Genomic DNA, 8,041 nt, shown 5'->3' with positions numbered 1-8,041 from the left:
AACACAATCCCAAAGGGATTCTCTTAGGCACCCTGAGACAATACAGAATCCTCTTTCACAGGGGAAAAAAAGAATAAACTTAGAAACACAACCCCCAAAGGTATTCTACATAATCTCTAAGCCCCCTCCCCCCAAATATAAGGGTGACAATACAGAATCCTCTTTCACAGAGGAAGAACATTTTCAGGAGAAGCAGAGGACATGTTCTGGCACACCCTCTGGAGAAATAAATTCCTCAATTTGACTTGGCAAAAGAGGTGAGCCGTTCAAAGTGGCACGAATGGCTCTATCAGACGCAGAAACCAAAAGGCAGTTGAAAATACCTTGAAACGAGTACAGATCATAGCTAAGACGTATCTGGGTGGTGTTGGTTTGGTTTGGTTTAGTTTTGGTTTTTTTTTCTTGGCCAGGCACACCTGAAAGACCGCAGAGTTGGCAATGCCTCCTTAGCAATGTCATTTCTGACGTTGGGCTGTTGAATACCTGTCTTCTCCAAGGAATCTTCCAACCCAGGAGATACCATATCTCCAAAAAGGATCTGAGCAAATTAGGCCACCGAGCTACAGTCAATTTAAACAAACACACCCAGGGGAAGGGAAGGGGTTTTGAAATTCGGTACAAAACCTCAGGATAATAACATCTAAACCACCGGCAAATCACCATCTCGAGATGAAGGGTGGTATTCCAATCTCGGAGGAATGAGCCAGACAAAGGTTAGACAATAGCAAATAAGTTCTTAATATGTCGGAGGGTTTTGCCTGGTTACAAAATTCCACAGCCTAGGTGTGGCAATGGAGAAGACTTGATTTTGAGTTCCTGTAGACCTCGGTTCTCCATACAACACTATGTTTTCTTTAACAGATTTACAGAGTTGGAAGGGACCTTATAGGTCATCTAGTCCAACCCCACCCACCCCCGCCCTGCTGAAGCAGGAGACCCTACACCTTTTCTGACAAAAGGCAGTCTAATCTCTTCTTGAAAGTCTCACTTGATGAAGCTCCCACAATTTCTGAAGGCAACTTCTGTTCCATGGGTTGATTGTTCTCACTGTCAGAAATTTCCTCCTTATTTCTAGGTTGAATCTCTCCTTGGTCAGTTTCTATCCATTATTCCTTGTCTGGCCTTCAGGTGCCTTAGAAAATAGTCCCCCCCCCCCCCCGTGGCAGCCCCTCAGATATTGGAAGACTGTTCTTGTGTCTTCCTTGGTCCTTCTCTTCACTAGACTAGCCATGCCCAGTTCTTTATCTATCTATTTATCTACCCATTGATACTATCTATCTGTTTGTCCGTCTATCTATCTTTCTCATCTATCTATCCATATATCTTCCATCTATCATCCATCCATCTATCTATCTATCCATCTCTATCCATCTATCTACCCATTAACTGTCTGTTTATGTATCTATCTTATCCATACATCCCTCTACCATGTTTATATAAGCCTATAAATGCAATAATTGCCTATTGGTATGCAATAAAAATAACCATAACATGAGAAGATTAAAAACAAACATTCCACAATTTAACCATTCATATTATTTTCCAAAAGCGAGGAGAAACCATTAGGAGCGTCGAGCAATGAAGCCGCCCTATTAAACCAACATTTCCTTGACACCCTGAAGCCTGTGGACACAGCCAGCTTTTGAGGGACTTCTGAGAAGGCATCACCTCAGGGGAGGGGTGTGATATTCCACCGGGGTGGTGGTGGAGGGAACAGCAGAAAAGGCCCATCGACAGAGTCCCATCAGTGCTAACTCCTTAGCAGATGGGACTTTCAACATACTTCTTCTGCTGGAACTGCCTATCATCGTTATAGCCCTCAACCTTAAAATCTACTAGTCTTCAAGCGCCTGATGCAAGCCTGTTGGTAAAATGTGACACCACCAGAGCAAACCTGAGTTAGGAATTTCCCTTCCCCTTCCTTCCTTCCTTCCTCCCTTCCTTCCTCCCTCCCTTCCTTCCTTCCTTGCTTGCTTGCTTGCTTGCTTGCTTGCTTGCTTGCTTGCTTGCTCTGCCTGTCTCTCTCTCTCTCTCTCTCTCTCTCTCTCTCTCTCTCTCTCTTCAGAGTCTGCAAATTGGAAGCAGGTTACCGAGCTGAAGAAGGTAAAATGCCAGATTGCCCCAACCTGAAGACCAGCATGCCTGCCTGTCTCCGCCTCCAACCTGCAAGCTTGATTACATTACCCAGAGGTGAATTTATAGGGAATCAAATCATTATTGATTGTCCAGGAGCTGGGAGCTGCAGCTGAGAGACCGTAAAGCCCAATCGGACAAATCCGACTTAATTCCGCAAGCGTTTGCAGTGGCCATTTTGTTTGTGTAGCAGCTGAAGCTGTTGCCTCCTGCCCAGTTTGGAGCTGTGAGTGATGGAGACAGTAGCCGGGGCCTCCTAAGTGTTTAAATGATGACCGCCATTATAGTATGCTGTGATTTTCTCTCCCCCACCATCCTTTCTTCTCTGAAACGTGAAATACCGGGAGAGAATTACACCTGTTCACTCATCTCCTCTGAATCTCCACTCGGCTGGCGATGGAGGGTGGGTGGGAGGGTGGAACGATGATAGATTTGTTTGTGACAGATTGCAGGAAACAACCATTGATTTTTCAATATTTTTGCCTGAAAATTATTTACAGTTGTAACCATGGGAATGTCTTTCCATGGGCTGTCGGCCTCTGAAAGACGCCAAGATAATATTCCCTACTTCTCCGTGACAAGACAAATTGCCTGTAATGACTGCAGTAGCTGAAGGGTATACTTTTATTTTAAAATATGTCAATAACTGCAGTGACTAAATGAATATTGATTCGGCATAATGAAGCCTGAATAATGCGAAAATGGGATCTTCAAGGGAAGGAGAGAAGGAGGGATTCCTCCCCCTCCTTCCTTCCTTCCTTCCTTCCTTCCTTCCTTCCTTCCTTCCTTCCTTCCTTCTTTCCTTCCTTTCTTCTCTCTCTCTCTCTCTCTCTCTCTCCCTCCCTCTCCCTCTCCCTCCCCCTCCCCTTTCTTAGCTTGTAGTAATCTTCTCGTTTTTATGGTCGTCGGTTGAAAATGTGCAATAATTATAAGCATTTTCACGGATGAACAATGGAGACCATTTGGGTTTTCTCGAGAGCCTCAGTGGACGAGGTCCTTCTAAAATAAAGGAACCTTCTTCTAAGTTAAGTTATCTGAAAGGAAGGTGGAAAAGCAAAGATGTCACACCGGAAATCGTCAAAGGTTGGAATTTTGAGGAAAGGGGAAATGACTGAAGAATCGAAGCGTCGATCAGATGCTTCTCAAATTTATTCTTTGCAATCTTTTCTCCAAGCACTTCTGTGGGAATTGAATTGAACTGACTTTGCCATTCTGGGATCTCCATCCAACATGGATCTAGAGAAGAATGCAAGGGAAAGAGTTGGACCTGGTGGGACCAGGGCTTCTTCCAAAACAAGCCAGGGATCCAAGCAGGACCAATGCATGGTCAGCATTGGGACAAAGATCAAGACCTTCTAGCAACATCTGGAGAATGGCAAGGAGTCAAAACATGTGGCAGTTGCTTCCCTTTAGCATGAATGACCCGAGATGCATTTCTTGGAAATATTCTTACAGCTGTGATACAGAACGAAGGTAAAGATCTATATTCTTATTTTGTGTGCAAGAGAGATATCAAAAGTATTTTATTACTGGGTGAATGCTGTTCATGGAAACTTAGGGATGACTGGGAAAGATTATGTAGCAGGAAAACCCATATTTTAGCTTTCCATGGTTCCATTATAGCTGTGATGCACCCTCTTGTGACATTTATGGCTTAATTTTATAAGCACCCATGGAGTATTTGGGGGAGGGGATAAAATCTTTTAGAATCCCTGCATCGTATTCAGTGGTTTGGGGTGCTGTTTGCAAACTAATAACATAAGATTGGGATTCAACTGTCTGCTCAAATTCAAACACTTTAAAAAGTTGGAGCAAGTTTTCACCAATTCAAGCATGTTCAATATCTCTTTGATTAAAGGTTTAGCGAGGTTTTTTTTTAAATTTTGTTGTGTGCCTGCAAGTATATGTATAAAGGCATGTAACAAAAGATTATTAGCAGGAAAAAGAACCAAATTTTGAGCGATAAAAATTACTGTGAAACTGATGCAGCCTGAAGATTATTATTTTTTTCATTTTAAACTGAAGGCACAAATGAAAATTCAAACCCCTCGTGTCCGTTTTCTTTCTGCTAAAGATGGCAGGAGGCTTTTCCTTCACGCAGTTCCATTTTGTGTGCATTTATTATGCCTATTACACCCTGAGCTGTAAAAAAAACAAACCACATACAGTATCTATATAAACCCATTTCTTCTTTGAAGACTCACCCTTTACATCCATTTTAACTTTGGCATCCTTGGCATTTTGAAAGAAAAGCCAGAGGAGGTGTGTAGGTATTTCTCTTTCTTTTTTTGATGGGGGAAAAAAAAGGTTCCAGGATTTATTTGCCTTTTTTTTCTGCAAATAAAAATAAGGGGCACAGTGGCTCAGTGGCTAAGGCACTGAGCTTTTCAATCAGAAGGTCGGCAGTTCGAATCCCTGGCGCCGTGTAATGGAGTGAGCTCTCATTACTTCTCCCAGCTTCTGCCAATCTAGCAGTTCGAAAGCACGTAAAAAATGCAAGTAGAAAAATAGGAACCACCTTTGGTGGGAAGGGAACAGCGTTCCGTGCGCCTTCAGTGTTGAGTCATGCCGGCCACATGACCACAGAGACATCTTCAGACAGCGCTGGCTCTTTGGCTGTTTTTCACAAAAAAATGAGGAATGCAGAGGGTTTGGGAGGCCTGCAGAGTGCAAAACCTTTTTTTTTTAAATTTACCTCTTCAAAATCTTGGTGCATCTTATACTCTGGTGCATCTTATCCTCCGAAAAATATGGTATGTCTCAATCTGATAAATACAAATGAGGAAGACATCAAGATTGCTTGACTTTGTGCATGCAAATAGATGGAAATTTAGTGAAGATGCACCTCCAATGAAACAACAGGTTTAGCGGCAACCCATCTTATATTCTACCCTTTTTCCTCAACAGCCCAGTTTTCCAAAATCTAACTTAGCATTACGAGTGGTACCTCGGCACACAGAGTTAATTGTTTCCGGGAGCATGATGAGTACCAGAAAGGATGAGTACCAAACAAAATTTTCCCATGAGGAATAAAATAGTGAGTCACAAGGCAGTTGACATCGACAAATTATATCTTATATGTTGACTACTAAACAAATGATGAGTACTGGGACACAATTGTTTCATCAAAATACATTGAGTACCAAATTCGATGAGTTTCAAAGCAATTGAGCACCAAGGTACCACTGTACTAGCCCTGGAGATAAACCTGAGTGAAGCAACTAATGAATAGTTGGACGGCTGTTGCATGCTATCCCTTTTACATATACGTAGACTTTTCTTCTTCTTTAATAGGTAAACTTCTGATCCCAGTAAAAAAATACCTTTCCCCACCTGTCACCTTCCAAGCTGGACTCTTTGACTGAGATATTTCGGGAATGGAAGCTGCAAGGCAACAAGTGTGAAGGTTTGTGGAGAAACTTCTGGGCATGTCCATCGTTGTGAAGTTCTCAATACGGAGTGAAGTAGCTTCCACCCAAGGTGTTGGCAATGTCACAAGTTTGTTGACTTCATGCCTCTCCTCCTGTGATTCCTCCATAGCTTTTTAAAAAATTGTAGCCCCGTAGAAACAACGGTCAGTAATTCCGTGTCCCAAATTGCCGAATCGGAACCGAATGTGGATACCGCTGAAGTCAAAAGAGTCTCCAGTCGCCACACACATTTTTAATTATTATTTTTAATCCCTGTCCTTCCAGAAAACAAGGTCTGAAATAGGCTTGTTCCTCTTGCTTCTTAATCCTCCATGTGTGGCTCTGGGAGAAGCATGTAGTTATCCTTAATTAAGGCAGCATAATGGGAGCCTAATGTGTTTTATATATATATCTATATACCTATATCTATATCTTTAGGAGAGCATAACATTAGGTCAGCAACTCAAATCATACCTCTGTGTGCACATAATGAGCAGGCATTAGAGTTTAGGATTGCCGTGGTGTTTGTTCAGTACTCAAGATAGAAAACAAAATGTAAACTTGGAGTAGACAGAATCCATTTTTGATGCCGATATAAATACTCCAAATAATAGGTTGGTTTTTGACTAGACTTCCTGGCTCTACAATGATTGCTGTACTCTGTGTGTAAATATTTCTAGATCCCAAACCTTCTCCACTGGCTTGTTTCAAAGTTCCTCTTTTCACCGCACTTACAAAAAAAAAATGTTTTGGCCAGAACCCACAATTTACCTTTTTTTTAACCGAGGCTATAAATTGCCACTTCTGAACCATTCCAATTTTGGCTTGCTTGCGCCAAACAAACTGTAGCGTGTTTATTAAGGAAGTGGAAAGGATGTCAGCAACAAGCCTTCCTTGTGTTGGGACATCAGAAGGGCTCTCCTGGAGCTGACCAAAGATATCTGCTGGCTTGTCTTTGGTGCCCACAGCGAACAGCCAGAGGGCTCCTGAATTGGTAGTAGGACCCTATGACAGTTCCACTCTTTATAACCAGGAAAAAGTTTTTGTGAAAAGGATTTTTTAAAATATTTTTTATTTTATTTTCAAACATACAAATACAAAACATTTAGGCATAGACTACATTTACACAATACATTGGAACTTCGTGTTCCTGCTTATAGCAGTTTCAAATTGGTGCAATTCTCTTTATGCTATTTCCCCTTCTAATATGTTTCACTTAACCCTCTTATTTCATTATCTTTTATTTAGCTATCTAATATATTGGCTTAAGTTTAATTTCTCAGGAGTACGTATACACACACACACACACACACACACACACACACACACACACACAAACACTCACACTAAGTGTTATGTCGAAGCACCTGGTATGCCCAAATATGGGAGGGAGCATACTGCTTCCCTTTACCCCTCCTTAATCATTTCCTTGGCTCAGCTGATAAGGGAGGAGAACTTGTTGCTTAGAGGCTAATACAACTGCCTAATATGTAAAAACAGCCCAGGTTTGAATCCCAGTAAGGGTATGGCTAGCTGATGAAAGCTAAATAGCTTGAAATAGATCTAATAATCTTGTAGATAGTCAGATTGTCTCATCTTTCTCATTACAGAGGCGACATTTGCTGTTGGTGGTAACATGTTTAATTTTTGCCATTATTATTAGAGGAGAAGGAGAGAGGAACGGGAAGTAGAGAAGAGAAGGATGACAGAGGGAAGAAAGGAGGTAGGGAGGAGGAGAGAGAGAGAAAAGAAAGCAATGGATAGGGTATAAATATGGTACATGGAGAGCAGAAGAGCCAATGATAATTTTGGGGGTTGATGGTAAGATGAATTGACATAATATTGAATAATATAAAATAGTGTTGGTTATGTAATGGTATACATGTGGTTATTTGTATGAAAAAAGAGCAGGAAATTCTTTTCCAACAGGCATCTTCAAAGACTCTGGCAGCCATTTTGCATTACTAAGCTCCTCCCCCAACAAAAAACTTGCATCAAGCGACATGCATTAAAATGCTGCTTTCAGCTATTCCCGATGCTCCCATGGCAGATAAGTGTTTACTTTCCTTGTACAACCGAACACCTGTGGCGACACAATGTCTGGCTTTGTAAAGAGGTTTGCAACACTAATGTTTAATTCCTTTGCATACGTTGCGTGCAAAATACAGACTTTGTCACCGGAGTATAATCCAGCAAGCCAGGGGAGGACTGTATTTAACTCGATTTGAAAAGGGCAAGGTAAAATTATTCTAGCAAACGGTCCACAAATCTATCTTTGTAGATATATTTACAGAGACATATAATGTATAATAGATGGATATATCTATCTGACATCATCATCACCATCTCTCTCTCTCTCTCTCTCTCTCCTGTCTCTTTCTCTAATATCTCTCTCTACCTCCAGTGTCTGTCTGTCTATCTAACATTTCCCTCCTTCTCCTCCTCCTCCCCTTCCTCCCTCCCTCCCTCCCTCCCTCCCTCCCTCCCTAATTCTCATT

General features: G+C 41.7%; 1 long non-coding RNA gene across 3 annotated transcripts in view; it reads left to right on the top strand.

The window, feature by feature from the left end:
• The first annotated feature begins 298 nt into the window (after positions 1 to 298).
• Positions 299 to 8,041, top strand: part of LOC309397471 — a 51,400-nt gene continuing 43,657 nt past the window's right edge. For 2 of the 3 annotated variants that reach the window (XR_014176268.1, XR_014176269.1), the window contains exons 1-3: positions 2,027 to 2,190; positions 3,308 to 3,606; positions 5,428 to 5,539. This is a non-coding gene — a long non-coding RNA (uncharacterized lncRNA). Of the gene's footprint in view, positions 714 to 2,026; positions 2,191 to 3,307; positions 3,607 to 5,427; positions 5,540 to 8,041 lie in introns of those variants that run through there. The other variant, XR_014176267.1, reaches the window with a different exon arrangement.

Source organism: Natrix helvetica (assembly GCF_964273705.1).
Source record: "Natrix helvetica genome assembly, chromosome: 10".
In the NCBI taxonomy this organism is placed as follows: Eukaryota; Metazoa; Chordata; class Lepidosauria; order Squamata; family Natricidae; genus Natrix; species Natrix helvetica.
The sequence above is the reverse complement of the archived record's forward strand: the minus strand, read 5'-3'. Positions and strand labels throughout refer to the sequence as shown.